The 19,769-nt window shown below is 37.9% G+C and overlaps 2 protein-coding genes across 5 annotated transcripts in view; one reads left to right on the plus strand and one right to left on the minus strand.

Moving 5' to 3' along the window:
- LRRN3 (leucine rich repeat neuronal 3) overlaps window positions 1–15,640 on the minus strand; it is a 40,888-nt gene extending 25,248 nt beyond the window's left edge. The window contains exon 1 of the mRNA XM_003134770.4: window positions 15,057–15,640. The gene's annotated coding sequence lies outside the window, so the exon portion shown is untranslated. The remainder of the gene's footprint in view (window positions 1–15,056) is intronic.
- IMMP2L (inner mitochondrial membrane peptidase subunit 2) overlaps window positions 1–19,769 on the plus strand; it is a 923,412-nt gene that overhangs the window by 443,181 nt on the left and 460,462 nt on the right. The gene's annotated exons all lie outside the window — the stretch shown is intronic.

Raw genomic sequence — 19,769 nt, forward strand, 5'->3', positions numbered from 1 at the left:
CTCATCTATTAAGTGGTGAGTGATGATGGTACCTACCTCAGAGGATGCTATGAAAATTAAAAGAAATAATCCTTGAAAAGCTCTTGATAAAAAAAAAAAGTTCTTAATATTAACTATACTGGAAATAAAATAATTACTGAGTGATAATCACTATCAAATTAATAATAGTCATAATAATGGTCAAATTGATTAGAATTTGTTGTAACTTAAAAGTTAGCTTGGAGGTAGTGGTGGGAGAACAGCAGAAATGACAGAGAAGAATAGAGCTACTTGAATGGCATTTGACTGATTTGAAGAAAAGGTTGTAGGTGTGGGGTTTTTTTTGTCTTTTTTTTTTTTTTTTTTTTTTTTTTTGTCTTTTTAGGGCAATACCTGCGGCATATGGAGGTTCCCAGGCTAGAAGTCTAATTGGAACTATAGCTGCCAGCTTACACCACAGCCACAGCAACACAGGATCCCAGCCAGGTCTGCAACCAACACCAAAGCTCACAGCAGCCCTGGAGCCTTAACCCACTGAGCAAGGCCAGGGAGCAAATCTGCATCCTCATGGATACTAGTAGGTTTAGTTTCTGCTGAGACACGATGGCAACTCCTGGTTGTAGAATTTTACTTGCCTTGTAGTTCAAGCATCCTTTCTGACCACAACACTATGAGATTAGAAATCAACTATGTGGAAAAAAAAAAAAAACAAAACTGTAGAAAAAAACACACACATAGAACTCAACAATATGTTACTAAGCAATTTGAGGAAATCAAAGAGGAAATCAAAGAATACATAGAGACAAAAGAAAATGAAAACATAATGATCCAAAATCTGTGGGACACAGCAAAAGCAGTCTAAAAGGAAAGTTTACAGCAATAGTCTTACCTCAGGAAATAATAAAAACCTCAAACAACCAACCTAATCTTACACTTAAAGCAACTAGAGAAAGAAGAGCAAATAAAAACCAAAGTCCGTAGAAGGAAGGAAATCATAAACCAGAAATAAATGAAATGGAGATGAAGAAAACAGGAGAAGAGATTAAACTAAAAGCTGGTTCTTTGAAAAGATAAACAAAATTGATAATCCCTTAACCAGACTGATCAAGGAAAAAAACAGAGAGGGCTTAAATCAGAAACATTGGAAATGAAAAAGGAAAAGTCACAATTGGTACCACAGAAAGACAAAGGCTCATAAGAGACTACTATGGGCAATTATATACCAATAAAATTGACAACCCAGAACAAATGGACAAATTCTTAGCAAGGTACAATTGTCTAAGACTGAACCAAGAAGAAATAGAAAATATGAATAGACCAATCACAAGTAATGAAATTGAAACTGTGATTTTAAAACTTCCAATAAACTAAAGTCAAGGATCAGATGGCTTCTATAGGCAAATCTTTTTTTTTTTTTTAATGATTTTTTTCCATTATAGCTGGTTTACAGTGTTCTGTCATTTTGGCCATATATCTGGACAAAACAACAGGTGAATTCTGTCAAACATTTAGAGAAGAATCAATACCTATCTTCTGAAACTATTCCAAAAAATTGCAGAGGCAAGAACTCTTCTAAACTCATTCCATGAGGCCGCCATCACCCTGATACCCAAAACCAGACAAAGATACTACGCAAAAAAAAATTACAGGCCAATATTACTGATGAACGTAGATGCCAAAACCCTAAAGAAAATGCTAGCAAACTGAATCTGGCAGTACAGGGAAAGGATCCTACACCATTACCACGTCAGATTTATCTCAGAGATGCAAGAATTTTTCAATACCCAAAAATCAATCAGCGTGATACACCACGTTAACGAACTGAAGAATAAAAACCGTAGTTGGAGAAATAGAGGCAGAAAAGGCTTTTGACAAAATTCAACCCACATTTCTGGTAAAAACACTCCAAAAAGTGGGCATAGAGGGAACCTACCTCGATATAATAAAGGCCATATATGACAAACCCACAGCTAATGACATTCTCAATGGTGAAAAGCTGAAAGCATTTCTTCTAAGATCAGGAACAAAATAAGGATGCCCATTCTTACCACTGGTATTCAGTATAGTTTTGGAAGTCCTAGCCACAGCAATCAGAGATGAAAAAGAAATAAAAAGACTCTAAATTGGAAACGAAAAAGTAAAACTGCCACTGTCTATAGATGACATGATACTATACATAGAATAACCTAAAGATGCTACCAGAAAACTGCTAGAACTCATCAATGAATTTGGTAAAGTTAGGGGATACAAAATTAATACATAGAAATTTCTTGCATTTTTATACACTAACAAGGAAACATCAGAAAGAAAAAAAAGGAAACAATCCCGTTCACGTGCCTTGTAGATTTTTTTTGTAATTTTTATGAGAATAACTCATAAAATGCACCACAACATTTGTCATCTCAGTTTCATTGCTTGTCTTAGAAGAAAAATTACTGGAAACCATGTACAAGTAAGTGTGGCTAGACTTAATTGAAATATTTACAAACTAGTAAGAACTATCAACAGTTGGCAGCTGTTAAAAGAAGTCAAGTATTTGTGTGTGTGCAAGTGTGTATTGCATGCCTCCATGCTTTTATCAAGTTGGCACTGAAATAGAACTATAGAAATACTATTGTTAGCTATAAATCTACAAAAATGCTAGCATAAATTTTTGTAGATGATGGGATAGGTAGTTGTCACTTCTTGAGATACAGTTACATTTGGGGGGAACAAGTCCTAAAAGATTGTTAAAACGTAAATGTCATTCATCAGTACTATAAAAAGGATTTTTCAAATGAGAGAAAATAAAAGCTCTTTCTGAAGTCATTTTGATAAATAGGCGCTCTATGCTCTAAGAGGAGATCATGTTATCAACAATGCAAAATTTTTATTTAGCAGCTCAGGGCCTTGAGTGCTCATTATTCTATTTTCATTCTTTTGGGAAAAAACACACTGTAGTTTTTTTTGTTTTTGTTTTTTGATTTTTTGCTTTGTAGAGCCACACTTGCAGCATGTGGAAGTTCCCAGGCCAGGGGTTGGATTGGAGCTATAGCTGCTGGCCTATGCCACAGCCACAGAGAAGCCAGCTGAGCAACGTCTGCAACCTACACCACAGCCCACAGCATTGCCAGATCCCCGACCCACCAAGTGAGGCCAGGGATTGAATCCATGTCCTCATGCCACTAGTTGGATTCGTTGCCACTGTACCACAGTGGGAACTCCATTATAGGGTTTTTATAAAAAGTTCGAAAAAAAAAGTTTGAAATGAGATTTATAATTTCAAATTTTGTAATTACTTTGTATGTGTTATAAAGCTTCTTGGGTCCCTAGCAAAGAGAATTAAGGAAGAATGATCTCAGACTCTTTTAAATTTGAGATGGAATATCCAAGAGGTGTAGAAATTTCCAAAAGAATAGCCCAAAGAACGCTATCATTCCATTTTGCATAATTATGAAACCTGCTTTTTGTATGGTAGCCATTTTTTAATTTGTGTTTTTTTCCACTTAATAATTTCTCTCTCTCCCTCTCCATCCCTCTCCCTCTTTCTCCCATACGCTTGACTTAAAAATGAAACAAAACACCTCTTCTGCTAAAACCACACTTTAGGGCACAAATTCAAAACCCAGGTATCAAGTAATTAACATACAGCAGCAACATATTAATGTCAATAAAATGCCAATCTAAAGAGGCATCTAGGAGAGTGACTGGATGTGGAGGATTGGGCTTCTGCCAGATTCCAGCAGCTCAGAGTTGTACAAATATGGGCCTTTCACAGGGAAAGCACTGCTGAATTTCTCTACAAGGTTGAGTTTGGGAACTTTTGGTCATTATGGTGCTTATGAAAAGGAACAATTTGATAGGAGCATATGGTCCAATCTTTTTGAAGCTCTGCCATCACAGTCAATGTGCTGTGAAATAACCTCCAGGCAAGGTTTGAATCACCTGGTTTCTGGTTCCAATTATGTATTTAAGTAGTGAGGTCACTTTGAGCAAGTGACTTAATATCAGTCACATCTCTGTTTCACGATTCTGTTATGTTGGGTCTGACTCTTTATATTACTCAGTGGCGTTTGAAGTTACTTCAGCAGGCATTGTAGCATTCATTCATTAACGATGCCAGTGGCAGTTTCTGGGTAACCCTCCTTTGAGTCCCGCATAGAATGTGATATAGCATTTAACACAAGAGTTTGTGAATATGTGGGAAGAAAGGGTTTTGCCCATTTCTGGCAGACTCCTCTTAAGGATACCTGATACCTGATCTAGATTCTGGCAGACATCATCTGAGAGCCAAGAAATGCCTACGGATATTTTTTAGACTGGGGACTGTCGATACCACAGTCTCTCTCTTTACTGAGAGCATCCACTTCAATATCCCAGCCAGATCCCTGACAACCAGACCCCTGACTCATTTCGCCATACCCTAGTCCCAGTCTTCTCTTGGGAAAAATATAACACAGTATATACCTACTGTATGCACATTCTGTATAAATTCAAGCAATTGTACATCACTAATAAGCAGTTTTTCTAAATCTGAAACAAAAACGGCAGACAATGGACAATGAAAAAAGACTTGAATTTTAACCACTAGTTCTGAAACTCTGCACACACACACACAAAATCATTAAGGATTCTTAGGATCTCAGAGATTCTGACATTCTGTGTTAAAAAGAAGCACCATGAATTTGATGGTGATCATCACACATACAGCTCAATAAACTTTGCTTTAATGTAAAAATGAATCAAAATAAACAAACATATTATATAACATTTAAACAATGTGTTTTGCAATACTTTTGGAATATGTGCCTTTGAAAATCTTGATAGAATGGCACCTGCTGAGAAAATTTAGATAGGTAGATACACAGATAGGTAGATAGGTGGAAAGATGGGAGGGCAGGAAGGAGGGACTTGGTTCTATTTGTTATATTATACATCAGCAAATAAATAAATGTTATACATCATTTCTTATCAGTATCTCAAAGTTCTCTTCATTGACTATGGAAGTATCCGTGGTCCATTGTCACTGACTAAATAATCATGATGGGGTATGAATGACTAAATGGTAAGTTAATTCAGAATATCATTCCTTTCAAAGATTCATGGGGAGTTCCCGTCGTGGCGCAGTGGAAACGAATCTGACTAGGAACCATGAGGTTGCAGGTTCGATCCCTGGCCTCACTCAGTGAGTTAAGCATCCAGCGTTGCCATGGGCTGTGGTGTAGGTCACAGATGTGGCTCAGATCTGGTGTTGCTGTGGGTGTGGCATAGGCCGGCGGCTACAGGTCCGATTAGACCCCTAGCCTGGGAACCTCCATATGCCACAGGTACAGCCCTCAAAAAAGACAAAAAGACAAAAAGAAAAAAAAAAAAAAGATTCACGGAAATCTCTATCAGGTAAAGAAGAGAGTAGTACATTGATTTTATAATTAAACATAATTATCTCAAAAGGGAAACTTTATGCTTAAGTGAAGTTAAGAACTCAATATACCATTACCTTCACTGTTGTGTAGGAAGGAGTGGGGGCAGGAAGTGGTGGTTGAAGAGGAGTTACTTTTTCTAGTTAGGAAAAATTCTTTCGGGAGTAAATTTGAACTTACAAGTGTTTGTCATCTTTCCTAGATGTACAAACTATAGAAAAATATAAAGAATTTTCAAGTATTTCATAAACCTGGTGAGCTACGTTCAGGGGAAAAGGATAGGATTGAAACATGTTCTGCATGTTTAATTTGGAAGGTATTTATGGCTTGGAAGACTTTCCTTATTTCATTCCTGATTTCTGTTCCCTAAGAAATGGTAAAAGATCTTAGATGTTCACAAATCCTTTTGGATTTCAATTATAATCTTTTTTTTTAATCACACTTTGAAATTACGCAGATCAATGGCAACGTTGAAGTAGAAAATCCACAAGTGATACTTTTATCTTAGATTGTTTGTAGTATATTAAATGTTCATTATATTACTCATAAAATACTAATCAGGTTGCACCATATAGTAAAGCTGAAGTTTTATTAATTACATAAGTTTCTGATCTATGCTGAGAAACTTAAAGCTATAGAAAAAGCCTGTTGTTGGATGCTTCTCCATGGAATGTAAAATACTTCCCAAAGGAGAAATATATTATGCTTAGTCTAATATACATATATATATATATATATATGTATATATATATATATATATGTATATATATATATATTTTTTTTTTTTAAATAGAACGAGCTTTTGGAATCAGACATTTGGAGTTCAAGTCAGGACCCTGATGCAAAGGGAATTTTGGCAAATGCTTCCCCATTCTGAGCCTCTGTTCCCTCATGGAGCTGTGACATTACATGAGATGGTGTGTAAAGCACTTAATGAGAGTCCAGGTTGTGGTATATGTTGAATAACTGTTGGCCAGCATCCCATTTTTTCTCTTCCTCCTTACTATATATTAATGTAAGAAGTACCAGGAAAAAAATCAAAAATTCATTCTTTATTTTATACCTACATTGAGTTAGGTTATTCATGATGCACAGATATTTTAACCTTTTGTCACCACAGCTTGAATTTCACTTATCAGTTGCCTGATTATTTATAATTGTTTTTTTTTAAAGTCTTCCTTCTGATAAGAAAATACATCTGACCACAAGCTCACTGAACCCTATTCCTAATTATTGGAAGAGTCTTCAGTAACATTTTGGCCTTAGTTTCACATTCAGCTTTTTCTATGTAGGACAGCGAGATTGAAGGACTCCCTTGAGAGTTCTTGGAGGAGGTCACTGAGTAGAAACGCTGAAGTTTTGCAAACAGCTAGGACAGAACAGTTCTGCTGAAGTTTTAGGTTTGGCTCAGCAGGTTCCATTTGCAAAATGGATTACAGCTTTTATCAATTAACTTTACAAGGCTAGAGGCTTATTGATAATGAGGATTGATGAATTTCATTGATGATTGATGATCATCCTAGTAGTAAAATTGTATTTGGACTGTTTTCAGCTTCCTGGTTTAAAGGAGAATTTGTGAGGAAAGGGAGGATCCCCAGATTGGAATTGGACCCAGGAAGGATTATTATAAATAGTGAAAATTGAGACCTGTGAGCTAAGCTTTGCATTTCTCCTTTGTGTTAATGGTTGCACTGCATGATCTCAGTTAAAGAAGCATGCTGAATTCTACTTGACAGAAACATGGTAAGAGAAGACTGTGAGCCTGTGAGCCTCCATTCAAAGGTCTAGCTGTGAAGTGAACTGAAGAAATCATTTTAGTTGATCAAATGGATAGTGATACTCAAACACAACTAGTATTTGATACAATTGGATACGAAATCATCCCTTTTTTTTCCCACTCAGAAACAAAAAAGGATGAAAATATGAATGAACTCTGCCAAGAGAGAATATCTTACGTATGAGAAGAATGCATGCTATGAACTGCCAAGTGGAGTGATGGTATTTGGATAGAGTCTGACTTCTGGAAGGCAGGAGAGACTAGTTATATTTTGACAATACCAACCAGAAGCAGTGTTGCCTCGTGTACGAAAGCATAGTCTTTAGAGCCAAACTGACTTTGGTTCCTTTAGTAAGTTCTATCTTAAATTAGATGAGACAAGTTGCTGTTCTTCACTAAGCCTTCTTTCTCTCATTTGAAAATGGGGTTAATAATAGTACTTGCTTCATATGATTATTGTGAGGATTCAATGAGAAAATGCATGGGATGTGTTCTGCACGGTAAGCCTGTATGTAAAAAAATGAGATCTGCTAATACTGAGGTCATACCCTTAGCCAGTAAAGGGTTGTCAAAGAGACATAATGTGATTTGAACTCATAAAGTCTCTGCTAACAGTATTTTATGTCATAAAACATGTAATTCTTCATTTCTCTGACCATTTTGTCCAATGGCTACAGAGTATGACACAATTTATAGTGTAAATGAAAAATGAGACTTTGATATTTACATGGAATTTGCTTGCTCATTAAAAATAAAGTAACTGATTAAGGAAATGGTACTTTGGCAAATATCTCACTGATTTTAAAAAGTTAGCTGAACATCACCTTATGACATTCTCTGAGCAGCTATGGCATTTATGTAAGAACATGTGGGTAATAGACTACAGCAAGACAAACAAATATAAATTGTATCTTTGGTAAGTGAATCAGTTCAGCTATTCACACAGAGTTGACTTGAAGGGTGCATACAGTCTAGGCTCGAGGACTTATAATGGCATTTTACAGTAATGTTTTTCATTTAGTAATTACTAGGAAAAGAGCTTCCAAGTTTTAAAAGTGCTTAGAATATATTTCTTCTTCATATGTGGTGGCAGTGTTGTTTTCTTCCTTCCATCCTAGTCTACTTTTGTTTCAGTGATACAGCATTGCTACCTATACTCAGGCCATTTTTACATTTTACTCTATTGTTTAATTCTCCATGCCTTAGGCACATGCAGTATAAGGCCATTAACCTCTTGGCCTTTGTAGAAACAAAAATACTGTCTTGTCTAGACGTATGTTGAAATTATCTCCTGCAACTATTGCAATTTCAATAAAGGCCATTGTGGTCCCATATACTCTGTAGTATGTATTCAGTATTTGCTGTTTCTGAGTGACCGATTTTTTTTTTTTTTTTTTAGGGCCACATGTGTGACATATTGAATTTCCCAGGCCAGGGATTGAATTGGAGCTGCAGCTGCAGGCTTATGCCACAGCCATAGCAATGCCAAATCCAAGACATGTCTTCAACTATGCCGCAGCTTTTGGCAATGCTGGGTCCTTAACGCACTGAGTAAGGCCAGGAATTGAACCTGCATCCTCGCAGATACTAGTTGGATTCTTTACCCACTGAGCCACAAAAGGAACTCTGAGTAACCAATTTTTGATGGCCATAGAATTAAACATGGAGCCCTGAGACCTTGTTAGCAAACTGTGATAAGACCAGTATGTCTTGGGTGAACGACTATAGCAATAAGAAAAATATTCTAATGACTTAAGGGTCAATATGAATTATATCTCTGAAAAATCTCTGAAATATATGTATTTTTTTCTTTTTCAATTTAATTTAATTTCTGTTTTATATTGGAGTATAGTTGATTTACAATGTCATGCTATATGTCTATTTTTGACATTTTTTAAAGTTAACCATTTTTTTCTTAATGAAAGTAAATGTGTGACAATGTAATTTAAACAGCTTGACCTTTCAAGGTTATGAGACTGTAAGAAATTATGGAGCAAATTTTACCAGTGGAAATGAATCTACTAAAATATCTGCCCTTGTTCCACTATAGTCATTTTAGTAATTTAATTTCCTAATTTTAGAGCGCATCTGTAATGAAGCGCATTCAGTCCTTTACCACAGTGCAAATGGGACGTCTTTAAGTATTGTCTGTAGTCAAACTACTCCGTGTTACTCATGCTGTTGATTAGTGTTGAGACTTCCTGTAAGCCATGGCTTGGCCGTGGCACCTGAGTAGGCTCAGTCCTGGGGGAACACATTCCACCATTCCGGAAGTTGCTGCTCTGTGCAAGTCAGGAAACACCGTGTCCTCCCTACTCCTTGGGGAACTAAATCCCAGGGATTTCAGGCCCCTGGAAATAGAAAATGTTGCCTGTTGATGCTAAGCTTTCAGTAGATTCACTGAGTTACCGGGGAGTCTATGGGCCTTTTCAGTGCAGATATGGGAGGAAAAAACAGTGACGTTTACATTTTCCTAAACTCAGAGAGTATCTGCGGAAGGCTTCACCTTCTGCAAGTAAAGCTTGACGTGCCCACCTTTCGAACCTGTGTTTTAGTGATTTTCATTTATTCCAAGGATGACTTGACTTTGGAAAGACAAAATCTCCTCTTGAAAGGGCCCTCAGAATAATCTGAGTACATTTACTGGCATTTTGAGATCTTTGAATGCTTTTTTCTCTCCAAGACTAACTTTAAAGGAGATACCAAAGAAGTTGTTTTTCTAGTGAACTTTATCCATGGGTTGTGCTTCACATGCCTTTGAGGACTTTTGTTCAAAATTTTCCAGCAACCTGGAATGTGCCTGAAACATTTACTCATCCTATTTTATCCAAGTTGTAAGGCTTTTGCCAACTATCTGTTTATCAAAGTGCAAATGCTGTCAGACAAACATATGGATGAGTAGGTAGAAGACATGCAGTCTTTTTTCCCCAAGAATAGATGTTGGTTGTGTGGGGTTTTTTACTTCTTTAACACGGGCATCTTATTATCTGTGATGCAAGTTAAGAAGTACAGATTTTTAATTGCAAAAAGCTATCCACATACGATGTGCTATGGTGCAAAGGCTGTGGAACTTGAAAGGGTTAGGCTGGAGTAGGATTTCAGGCAAGAAGGAATGGATATTTACTAAGGGGCTCATGAAATGCCAGGCACTGTGATCAGTGCTGTACCATTTTTGGAGCCAGAATACCCATTTCCTCCACATGTTAGCTCACTAGCTGTGGCCAGTCTCTAACCTCACAGAACCTCATTCTCCAATCTTAGAAGGATGACCATCATCCTTTCCCCCCCACCAGGTTCTTGGGAAGAGCAAATGCCCTTTACTCTGCAAACGGTAGAGCTCTAAACATATAGTCACAATTACTGTGTGGTTTTTTTTCCCTTTGTATCCTCCTTTACTTCCCCAAAGTTTTTGCATCTGTTCATTACTATTATCTTCAGCCAGATTTTGCGAGCACACTTAGAAAAAGAGAAAAAGGCCAAAAAGGAAAAAAAAAAAAAATAGAGCTGTAAAATTAAGGAGCTATGTCATGGTCTACAAAGGCTTTCACTCTAACCTTGGAACTGAAAAGTTACGATAGACCAGGGGAGATGGAGAGAGAGAAGGGTAGGGTTTCCATTCTGAGAACCTCCTCTGTGAGGTATAGAAGCAAAGCATGAGGATGGGCACTGTCTATAAAGAAGACACATGCAAGTGCCCTAACATATTACAATTAAACCCAGTGAAAAGGGATTAGAGACTCTCTTCAGAATTCATGGGAAGACTTCAGTGGATGACCAAGAGCGAAATAACCAATAGGTGAAGGAGAGCACTATGCATATTGAGGGAGTTTAAAAACAGAGCAAATCTCTAGTAGACTGTACCCAAAAGACAAATAATGGTTTGAAATATTTGGTTGTGAGAGACTTAAATCATACTGCTTCTATTGCTGAATGTCTACTTTTAAGTTTAGAGAACTTGATTATCTAGGTAAACACTGCCTTAAGGTTTGGGTTGGTTTGTTTTTGGCACATATCTCTAAGTCTTTCTCTTTACTTTTTAAAATATTATCTTGGAAAGAGTGAGTAGGCAGACTTTTAACAGACTGCTGGAGGGAGCAGTCTAAGGGGTTCTACCCTAGGCCTCCAATAAAGAGCTGAGTGATTTGGGATAAAGATGTTAAAGCCTTTGGGCCTCAGTTTCTTCACCAGTAAAATGAGGATATTAGACCATTTACCAAAGGTCCCATTCAATCCTAAAAGTCCACTATTATATGCAAACATCTTCCTCTTCATTTCCCTACGCTGAAGTTGTGTACTGTGCTTTTAGGAATGGCCCCTTAAAAAAAAACAGCCCTCCCTCATCACAACCTAAAGATAAATTAACATAATAGCAGTGATGTACAAATATGATAATTATGCAAATATAGTGGATGGCCCGGTGGGCACTGCGTTTCTTTACAAAATTTGAGATGAGCATTTTGCTGCATCTGCTCCCCCTGACTTAATGACTTTTAAACATCATCTACTAAGATCTTCTTCTATCCCTCCCCTCAAGTTAAAGAAGACATTTTTATTTCTCTCTGTTACTTTTTCTGTCCTCTGGCACCACCTACTTTCTTTATATGAAGTTTGATTTCTTTTTACACTGTGGCTGAGGGTACGACTGCTGTCATGTTCTGTTTGCTAGGTATCCAGCCAGACATCATTTCATCAGAAGACAGGCAGGGAGGCGCTCACTGCGTTGTGCACGGGACCCGTGCTTAGCCTTCACACGGTGAAGCTTTCCTGAGTGTAGGTTGTGTAGCCAGCCTCAGAGGGCTTTATCTTTGACAGCGCTGACAAGATGCACTGAGGCATCATTGCCTCATGTTTACTTGCTTTATTTAGTTGCATGGGGGCAAGGAATGATACCTGACTGGTTCAGCCCTAAGAACCAGGTCTCCATGGAACATTTTAGTGGCTGCACGTGTCCACTGTTTCTCCAGACTGTCTGGAGTGCCATTATTTTAAATTATTCTTTGGGGGCATCCTCACTGAGGCTAGAAGTAGGGACTCATTTTTTAGCATGCTATTCGCTTCCTTTTCAATGATCTTCTTCAAATTCCCCAGCAGATAGTTCATCTCTGACCATCTTTGGGAGCTGCTAATTAAAGATTAATATTGAACTTATTCAAGTGTTATTTTTCAACTCTGATCACAAACCTTTCTCATCAGCATCCTTAGTTTGGAATCAATACCGCAATGTCACATTACACAGGCATTTTGCACCAGGAAAAAAAAAAAAGAAAAGAATCAGAGTGAGGGAAAAAAGTAAAACATCAAATCCATTTGGTGGCAAAAAAAAAGGATATACAAACAAGAACAAAAATAGTAAAATACAGTTAATGAATTACAAGTTGATTCCCGTTTTCATAAGGTTCATAAATTGCTGGCCTAGAAAGCTGATAACACTGGTTTTTAAGCCATTAATGGCAGCAACAACCATCGAAGAAAAAATTCCACCTACTCATCAGCATTCTAACTCAGTGTGCTGCCTGTGACAAGCAACACTCTGAAAAGATGGTCCTTAGAAGCTTGTTTTGCCGGAAAGCTATGATTTCTGGTATAGCTACATGACTGGGGGAGACTGTGGTTAAGTTTGCATGTGTGGTCGTATGTCCATCATCCGGCTTTAGTAGCTGCTGGCCAGATCACTAAACTCCCTGGCATACACCGAGTGACAACCCCGGGGGCCTGGAGTGATTGTATTTCTCAGGCTCAAGTGGCCACGTTATTGATTTCTGTAAATCCACAGAATATGCACGCAAGCTTTACCGAGGTTAAGGAGTGAATCCACTGTTCTTAGGTGTCATTGATTGCAATTTTAAAATAGGTTGGGTAGGATTTAAAAATGTGTGTGTTTGATATGAAAAGTTTCCCTAGAAAAGGTCTAGCAAAAAACTGAAATCAATACTGCAATGCTACATTATCCAGGAGTTTGAAATCGAGAGGTTGGATATCTGCGTTAAGCTTTTTCTCCTAGCCAGGAACTTAGGAGGTACCTTAAAAATAGCAGATCTGTTCTGTGGTAAAAGGCACACTTCTAATGAATAGCAGAAAAGCAAATACAACACCTTTTCCTCTTTGTAATAAACCATTTTGTTTTTTTCTATAGATTGCGTGTGGCGTTTGAGGCAGAGCGAGCAAGCCTGCCAATATTTGGAGCTAATGCTTCAGCACCTTTCATTTTTCACTCTGAGCAGGAAACCTCTTCTTAAACTTGTTCATTTTACAGAGGGAAAATCGAAGCCCCGTGGCATGTTGTCAGAGCTGCTTTATTGTCATCATTTACAAAGGTCACTGGAATTAATTGACTTCTTACGTTACATATTGTGAAGTGACTCATTTTTTGACACATTTATGGGAAAGTGGCAGGATCTTAGTGGCTGGTTATTGTCTCCTGATTTTGGCTCATATCATCAACTAGAAAACCAATAGTAACTCTGAAATTGTAGTTGTTGAAAAAATAACATGCAGTTGGAAAGAAGCAGGGTCCGTTAACTCTTTGGTTAGTTGAACTAAAGGGAGGGAGGCGAGAACTCCAGAAGATGAACTATAAATACTTGGTTTGTTTTATTGTCTTTACAGGACCCATTAAAGGAGGTAGGGAATGTTTCCATGAACATCCTCAGTTGATGTTGTCTGTCTGAAAGCGTATTCTAAGTAGCTGGCTTCCTTTTACACGACTGGAAGTATAAATTAACCCACACTGTATTCCATGAATCACCGCTGCATGGATGCTCGGAGTTTACTGAGAGTAATTTTGTCTCAAAGGCATTGCTTCTGAAACTAAAGAGGATAAATGTAGGATATGAGCATTATTTACAGTGCCAGGGCACACTATTTTCTAGATAGATCTTTCTAATCTTTACTTCTTCCTTTTTTATTTTCACATTATCCCCTTTTCACTAAATGAGGAAGGTTCTACTCATCCTCCTAGCCTGCTTTCACAAAAATTAGAGGCACGGAAACAAGGACATATTGTTATAAATGAATAAATTAGAGGCAAATTAAGCCATCTAGCTCAATAACAGCAAAGGGAATATAGTAGTTGATTTGAACAAACAAGCCTCTTAAATAGGAAATGTACTTTAAAGCTATCCTGCTGTGATCCTGTTAATTACCACAGAAGATTGGAACTCTTCTGGTTCATGGGATCCTTTTACCTAGCGTGTGTCAATTCCAGCTGCATTAGCCATCAGACATTTGCACTGTCCTTTCAAACCAGTGAGGGGATGTTATTAAAGGATACTCATTTACCCCAATCCGTAAGATGTAGCCTGGCAGAAATTCAATAACTGTTTGTGATATGCTCATTCCACTGCTCTGCTTAGTGGTTTTAGCTCTTGACATGCAGCAGCATTTGCCTTAATTTCCAGCAGTAGATGAAAGGGAGAAAAATGCCCCATTTGGGGGTTGGTTTCAAAACAGAGAATGATGTGTGACCTGCTTTTCATTGCAAATAATGTGAAGCAAAGGAAAATTCCCGCGCCCTCTCTCCCTGTCTCCTTCTCTCCTCTGGTCTTCTCTCCCACTGTCCCCTTCTCTTCTCTCTTGGTCTCTCTCCTTTCTCTCCGCCCCCCCCCAGCACTGCTTTTTCTCTCCCACTCACATCCTCTGATGGGCGTTCAAGCTAGTAAAATTCATGTTGGAGAATCCCACAAACACAGCTAGACATGCACAGAGCCAGAGGGCTTTTGCATTTGAATTTCCTCTCAAAAGTAAAATGGAAAGAAAAGGCGTTCAGAATGCAGACAAGAAGAGAACATCAAAGGAGAATTTCAGTGTTCAAACAAACAAACAAACAAACAAAAAAACCCAGCAAGCATCAGCTAAACAAGAAATAGAGCATATTTAAATAGAAATGTGTATTTCAAACTTACCCAGCAAAAGCGTTTCTGTGCTACACAACCTTCCTGTCCCCGTGTGCTGGACTCCTCAGTTCCTTAGTTGCGATAATCACATGGTTGTGTTCTTGCCCGCGTATAAAGAGGTGCATACGTGTGTGTACTAAAGTATACACTAACGTGTACTATAGATACGCACACATGCCAGCAATCTTATCTCGGTATTTTAAATTACAAACGGAGGCAGGAGGCTGCAGCTGGGATTCCTTCTTTTTCCCGGAACTCTTTCTCTTAGTCCGCAGGCAGGCAGGCTGAGGCTCTCAATCCAGTGAAGAGAGATCCCGAGAGCTGGCTTTATTTCTCCTGGTTTCCATGGTGGTTAGTGGTGCATCGTTCACCCGATCAGTTGTCACACTGACATGGTGCTGCCTGCTCAGCGGTCATTAATAACCGAACACCCTCCACTCCCCAGAGAGGAGCCAATCGCTTCGGACTGCCAAGATGTAGCACTCGCAGCTGCTCCCGTCTGGTTGGCTGAAACAACCTGTCTGTTCTATGACACTGCTGCTTAGGATACAAATAAATGAAACAGGCTCGCATATTTTCCTGGGTATCATTCCCTCCCTCCCTCTCTCCCTCCCTCTCTCCCTCCCTCCCTCTCTCCCTCCCTCCCCTCCTTCCTTCCTTCCCTCCTTCCTCCCTCTCTTCCTCCTTTCCTCGCTCCCTTTCTCCTTTCCCCGCTCCCTTTCTCCTTTCCCTCCTTCCTTTCTTTCTTCCTTCCTCCCACCCTCCCTCCTCCCCTTCCTTCCTCCCTCCTTCCCTTCCTGCCTCCCAGTCAAAAACTGGGAATTTTTGACCAGGTTTCCCCTGTTTAGGTTGTCAGTCATTCAGGGAAACTATGTTTTCTCTCTGAAAATAGCAGGACACATTACTAATAAAGATTTCTCTAATATTAAAAACTCCTGGGAGAGATGCAGAGCCTCCAACTTGCTCTCTCTGAGCTTCACCCATGGCAGTATTATTTAAAAAGTGTGGCTAGAAACTGTTTGAGTGGCATTTGGTTTTCTGTAGGTCCTACTTCATATAGCATATGTGCTTGCTGTTCAGTAACACTTTGTTTTTAAAGCAATGATATTTATTACCTGCACTGACCAATTTTTTAAAATAAAGCACATATTTGCTTCTCTATCACTTACAACATTGGCCTATGAGGGGGTATTTTTTAAAAATACTATTTCCAGTTACATTCACTCACTTGTCCTTATGTGGTGAAATTAATTTGCCAGCCACATGTGAACAGGTGCGTATGTCAAGGTGTTTGTGTGGGTGTCTGTGTGCGTGGTATGTTTGGGGTGTATGTTGTACTACTTTGGGGGAGCATTTCAGAAGAAATAAAATTAAATCCTCAAGAAAATGATTTCTCTTTATTCTTAGACCTATTTATTCTGAATTTATATTTACCAGAAGAATATACTGTATACACCACATATGTAAAGCACTTAACTGAACTAGCAGAAATTTAGAAAAGAAACACAGAAAAGCATAGCAGTGTATGAGTAAATACACAGCAATTTAAGAAATGCATGTTTTAAAATCTTAATTAGTATACTAGAGAAGCATCTTGTTAAAAAGAATGGAACATGAGGATTAATTTATCAACAGGTCAAAAACAGGTTAGATTCCTGACTCCAGCCCTAGTTTTGGGAGACTACCCTCTAGTGGAGTAAAAAGAGATGACATTTTCATGTTAGTGGATTTACTTGGGGAGGGGAGGAAAAAAAAAAAAAAAAAAAAAAAAAAAGCTTCGCACCTAATTGCTCCTTAAGTATTTATTGAAACGTCATAGACCAATAGTTTACAATTATTATAATCATAATACCAGCTTTTGTTTCTAACTGCTAAATATTTTCACTCTGTGGTTTTCTTTAAAATATTTCCAAATGCTTTATTTTTTCCCTCTAAAATTTTATTCAAATGATTCCTAACCTTTTGAATAAAAATGTTTCAGTTTATCACTTAACCTCATAATACTTATTTCAGAGTGTTACTGTAAGACTCTCTTCTTTACTAGACACTCTAGTGCTTAATCTGTAAATGTTAGGGACTTAGGGTCCTGCGTTGGGGATGTTGTGATGCGCTGTGTCTACATATAATTTAATGTGCTCGTGATAAAAATCATCATGCTTATTACTCTTCCCCCAATTTTACTCTCTCCAGCTCCATTTGCTTGCATATTCCACATAATTTCACCATTTGCAGATTTTTATTTCCAAATACGGAAGAATTATGTTAAAACTGCGATAATTATTTGAAAAAGGAATTTATTTGGAAAACCAGTTTGTACCATTGGTTCCTGAAGCATTTCATTTTGGTTGATTGGTATTGACTGTATAATTAACAAATCCAGTAATCCTACCCCTTATAATGTACTCCCATAATGGAAGTAAGTGATGATAATCAAACAGCCATATAATTAAACTACTTTCTTGATTTTATAAATGAAACTAACAATAATAGCTAATATTTTAAAAATTCAGTCCTTTTCAGAAACCAAAGAAAAATCTAAGTTTAAATCTAATGAGAGAGGAATATTTTAATGCTACCTTATGCTGTACCATAGGAAGTTATTTTAATTTCCTTTGATTACCTTCTTTTTTTGCAGATGGGAGATGAGATGGTTTTTCTTCTAATTGCCCATTTGGTGTAGGCCCATGATAAATTCAAAAGGTTTCATGCTCATTTTTATAATTTCAATATATAACATGGGACATTAGAAATGAGATTTCAGTGTGAGAGAGAAAATAACCTGGCTTTGGATGAAAAGAGTGAGGGTTTTATTCTTTAGCTCTAGTTTCCTTTTTGCTGTAAGAACAGTAGCTGAGTAGAATTCACGTGTTTGAGGTGATTTTTAACTTTCCTGTCAGGTCAGTCATTTACTGGTAATGAAAAATAGCTCTCCAAAAAGATATGTTAAAAACTTATTTAGTTATTAATCTGTGTAATAAAGTACTAAATTTAAAGATGTTAAATTGTGACAGGATGAGATTTCAGGGCTTTTGAATTAGTATAATTGTGAATGATCATCAAATGAGAAACGTAAAAAATCTTAAAACTCTCTTGCCCTGAGTCCTAAAAGGTCAGGAGACTTGGTCAGTACACGTGGCTGGCCAGAGAGAGCCAGACTAGAACGCCACTAGGTCTTCCAAGATTTTTCCATGGTACCGCCTTCTCATTTACTGGATGATTGATAGATCTCTGTTTTTTCTTCTTTCCCTCTTTCCCTTTCTTTCTCCTTGCCTTTTTTTTGGTTGTTGTTGTTGTTATTGTTCAAGTTTTTTTCTTTAGAATCGCCTGTAAATACATTGTATCACATGGATGTGTACATTGGCTACCTAGTAGTTAAATATCTGCAGGGTTTCCTGAATGAGTACTCACTTGTAATGAAAATGTATTGAAATGATTTTTAAATATAAAGGAATAATTACAGACCTTAAGTTATGTTGAAAGGGTTTTGCCTTGATCATCAAATAAGAAAATATAGGGGTGTGATAAATATGCTTTTGTTGCTTTGATGGTTGTAGTTAAGTTACTCGTTTGTGAAGCTTTATTGCTGTTTCATGGAATCCTGGGTCGTGTTTGCCTGTGTGCTTTTGTGTTAGAGAAGTATTCTGGGTAGGGGAACAGAGTGCAGATCCTGAGGACAGACAGTCAGGGTTTGGATGCTGGACTTGCCACTTCCTAGCTTTATGATCCTGAGCAAGAACTTAGCATCTCTGCATCTCTGTTTCCTCCTAGAATTGTTTTGAGAATTAAAGTGGTTAATACATGTAAGAACTTACACAAGTACTTGGAGCATAGTAAGTGTGAATGGATGTTTGGATAGCAAAGTCATCATCATCATCATCATCATCACCATCATCATTATTATCATCATCACCATCATCACCATTATCATCATCATTATCATTATCATTATCATCATCATCATCATCATTATCATCATCATCATCGTCATCACCATCATCATTATCATCATCATCCCCATCATCACCATTATCATCATCATTATCATTATCATTATCATTATCACCATCATCATCATCATTATCATCATCATCATCACTTTTTCCAAATTTCTCCTTCCTTAGGAGTCCTTTTCTACCTTCCACGCTAAGTCCCTGCCTCTCACTTGTCTACCTGCTCCTAAAAAAGTTCAGTTCAAAAGCTGCTTCCCTGGTGGAATCTTCTCTGACCCTCTGACAAGATAAGAGCTCTCATTTGATCTAGAATAGCATTCTTCATCCTTCCTATCACTTACCGCTTGTTTACACATTGTAGCTGTTTCTGCAATTTGACCCATTTCCCTAAATGCACCTGTGGCAAATGGAAGTTCCCAGGCTACAGGTCGAATCGGAGCTATAGCTGCCAGCTTACACCACAGCCACAACAACACAGGATTGGAGCCGTGTCTGCCACCTACAGCACAGCTCATGGCAATTCCGGTTCCTTAACACACTGAGTGAGGCCAGGGATCAAACCTGCGTCCTCATGGATCCTAGTAGGGTTCCTTAACCACAGAGGGAACTCCCCATTTCCCTTTTTAATTTATGAGGTTCTCCTGGAGGGGCGGGGGGTCTGTTTCTTTTTTATCTTTAATATCCATAGCATATAAAAACATGGAGAAAACATTTGTTGAGTACTGCGTACGTTTTAAAAGTTATTTAATCTTCACAACATCTTAATAAGAGA

This window comes from Sus scrofa, chromosome 18 (assembly GCF_000003025.6).
Source record: "Sus scrofa isolate TJ Tabasco breed Duroc chromosome 18, Sscrofa11.1, whole genome shotgun sequence".
NCBI lineage: Eukaryota > Metazoa > Chordata > Mammalia > Artiodactyla > Suidae > Sus > Sus scrofa.